This window comes from Carassius carassius, chromosome 3 (assembly GCF_963082965.1).
Source record: "Carassius carassius chromosome 3, fCarCar2.1, whole genome shotgun sequence".
Taxonomy (NCBI): domain Eukaryota; kingdom Metazoa; phylum Chordata; class Actinopteri; order Cypriniformes; family Cyprinidae; genus Carassius; species Carassius carassius.
In genome coordinates this window covers 1133799-1137612 of record NC_081757.1, presented here as the reverse complement: position 1 = coordinate 1137612, position 3814 = coordinate 1133799, and positions in this window count along the sequence as shown.

The following is a 3814-nucleotide window of genomic DNA, read 5'->3' as shown; positions in this document are numbered from 1 at the left end:
GACTGCTATCTGCTTCACACATCCAGTAGAGGCTTCCAAACGCTGGACATTTGAAATTCCTGGAAACTGTTGAGTCTCTGGCTTAATGAAAAGTCAGGTATCAGAAAAATATTGCATTTGTTTATAGTCAGAATCCAAGTTAATCAGTGGTTCAGCTGCTCTCTCAAAATGGTTGTTAAGGGTACTGACATCAGGCTGATCTGAGTGGCCAATTCAATCAAACAGAGCCATTTACTTAGTCTGCAAGTTTCGTACAATATCAGTGATCAAAGTAGATGTGTGCTTCACCATGTTATTAATTGCAGAATAGGTTTGATTTGATTGTGGTTTAAGATTTGCAAGAAAGCATGCCACTCTCTAAGTGATATCTTCCTCTGCTAAATCATCCCAGTTGTCAGTTTCCTCATCAGCCCCATGAAAGAGTCAAATGTTGTTGATGTATTTGTGTTTTCTGATGGTGACTGTGCTGGAATATGTTGGTTGTGCAAATTATTGGTTGTGGAAGGTACTCTATCAGAAATGTGTTCTTTTAATATGTGTCTCTTATATGACCACAAATAATTGAATATTCTGTTGCAGCCATTCTCACAACATCTGAAGTAAGTGCTAGCACTATTAATGCCATGAACCAAACTCAGATGTGCAAAAAGTTATTTTGTGTCCCCTGAAATTGATTTGTTGCATTTGAAACGTGTTGGAAAAAGTGATAAAAAATTAAATCATCATGGTTTAGTATAAACTTACTCCCAAAAATGTAATCCTGAGACCAATTCTTGGGATTAGTGCAGCAATGCTGGTGTCATCCAGCAGCATAAACGTTTATTTCATCCACTCCTTCCTCTGTGATGAAGCAGAAGAAGAAATATTTAATAGATAAACTAGGATATTAGTTAAAGCTGCTCATTAATTAGTGCTGATGCACTGACTTCTAATAAGACAAATGGCTTCTTTTTAACGCTAATGTTACCCTCTTAAACGTAAATTTGGGGCACTGGTTCAAATTTCCACTGAAAGAGTGGATTGCCTTACGGCTGCGCTGTTTCGTCAAGGTTTTGAGCTTTTATAACAAAAAAATGCATCCTCATTAAAACGCTTCTCACTGAGTTTGGTGTCTGTCGCATGACTGTCGTGTGACCTCATCTCGCTCAAACAGCTTCATTCAGTGGTCGAATCCGATAAATGGTCAGAGCGGCTTTTTTAGCTTAATACTAATGATTTTGTCAACCTTTCACATTTCCCCAGACATTTTTATTAATGTTAAGTAATACTTATCTAAACAGTTTTGCTAGTCTTTCAGCTAATATTTTAATGTATCAATGCTAGCGAGCAAATGGGAATAGCGTTCATTTACAATCGATCTGACTCTCTGGGGAAGAAAAAAAATGGACTAAAGGGAATTAAAACGTTTTTAAAGAATAATACAAAAAAATGTAACGTATCAGTACACATTACTTAATGTTATAACAGTTATATACATCATAAAATTATATTAACAATTATATTACAATTATAGTAAGAGTTACTTACCTTTAGTTATCATGCAGGCTGCCGTTCATGTCCGCCCGTGTCGCTGACTGAAGCAGGAAACATATTTAACACAACAGTTGGGTTATAATTGAAAACAACCCAACGATTAAAAAAAAAATGACCCAACAAATTTTAAGATAACCCAACACAGCTGACCCAATATGTGTAACCCAACGGTTGGGTCAAAAAACAACCCAACGTTTTTTGCTGTGCACTTTTACTTTTAATACTTAAGTACGTTTAAGGTTTAAAAAATACTTTTCGTACTTAAGTACAATAAATATCACACACTTTAAGACTTTTACTCATCTAATATTCTAAACGGTGACTTTAGCTTATACCAAAGTTACTTTCTGGTGAGATATCTGTACTTTTACTTGAGTATGACTTTCAGGTACTTTATAAACCACTGAGAGAGATCGATATCAACGCTTTGGGCGCAAAGGTCCAGACTCCAGACAAGGTAAAGCATCATGCGTCATATTTTGTTTTCCAAAAGAGCTTCTTGGCTCTCTGTAAGAGTGTAAGAAACAAGAGTGAAAACCGAATACAGTTTGGAGCCCTGCACTGTTACTCTTATCTTCTCAAAAATCTTTGTTTGTTAATTATACTCAGCTAATTTTACTCACAAACCAGCAGCAGATCCATCTGCCTTTTCCTCTAAAGCGGACAGTGCAACACTGACTATTATGAAATGACCTGATCATTTTGTCCGTTTGGGAGCTTCAAGAGGAACTGAAACCTCTGAATGTAGTCACAGAATGGTAATTATTTCCCTGTAGGTCAGTGATGCTCATCTGCATCAACACGTCACTAAATGCATCACTTTCTCAGGAAGTGCTGTGCTGGTGATGAAACACTTCTGCTCTTGCACCAGTGTGAGGAGTTTTATCTCTCTTCTGTTTCGCTGTCACAGACGCTTCAGTCTGTCATCTAAAATACAATTAAAGGGATAGTTCACCCAAAAATCTAAATTATGTCATTAATAACTCACCCTCATGTCCGTTCATCTTCGGAACACAGTTTAAGATATTTTAGATTTAGTCCGAGAGCTTTCTGTCCCTACATTGAAAGTCTATGTACGGTCTACTGTCCATGTCCAGAAAGGTAAGAAAAACATCATCAAAGTAGTCCATGTGACATCAGAGGGTCAGTTAGAATTTGTTGAATCATCGAAAATACATTTTGGTACAAAAAAAAAAAAAACTATGATTTTATTCAGCATTGTCTTCTCTTCCGGGTCTGTTGTGAGCACGTTCACAACACTGACGTTTAGTGATGTCCGGTTCGCGAATGAATCACTCGATGTAACCGGTTCTTCTTAGTGAACCGGTTGAACCAGTTTCTGAGTCTTGAACATTTCAGATTCCTTGATGTCTTTGGAGGGTCAGAAAGCTCTCCGATTTCATCAAAATATCTTAATTTGTGTTCTGAAGATGAACGAAGGTTTTATGGGTTTAGGATGTCATGAGGATGTTATTAACTGGGCGGGAACACTGAATCTCTTCAGGGAAGTGGTGGCCTAGTGATTAGAGAGTATGACTCCTAAACCTAAGGTTGTGGGTTTTAGTCTCGGGCCGGCAATACCACAACTGGGATGCCCTTGAGAAAGGCACCGAACCTGCTCCCCGGGCGCCGCAGCATAAATGATGCCCACTGCTCCGGGTGTGTGTTCACAGTGTGTGTGTTCACTGCTGTGTGTGTTCACGGTGTGTGTGTTCACTGCTGAGTGGGTTAACACTTTGGATGGGTTAAATGCAGAGCACGAATTCTGAGAATGGGTCACCATACTAGGCTGTATGTCACTTCACGTTATTGATAGTTTTCAGATTTGAGTGAATTGTCAGGTTCAGTGAGGTCTTTAAGAAACTTAATAAAAGTGTAAAGCGAGTGTGGCGTTGAGCTAATAGTTGTTGGTTTTACTTCTGCTTTCTTCTCTGCAGCTCTTTTCCGCTCGTCTTGACTGCAGCTGTCTGTCGTCTGTGTTGAAGACAAGACTTTTGGACGAAATACTGAGACCAGAGAGCTCCTCACAATCTCAACAGAATGAAACGCACTTCAGCTGCCGTGTACAGCTGAAAACAGAACTCAAATGACATGAAAAGGCCTACAATCTTAATGTGTGAATGAACAAAATAAGTTTCAGAACATTTCTGAAACTTATTTTCAACTTTTCAAGTAGAGAAACAGAGCTCCACTAACTTGCATGCACTAAAAAGAAGCTAAATCTCTTAGAATGAATCTCTTTTTCTTCCTATTTCTCCGTTTATTTCTGTAAAAGAGTTTC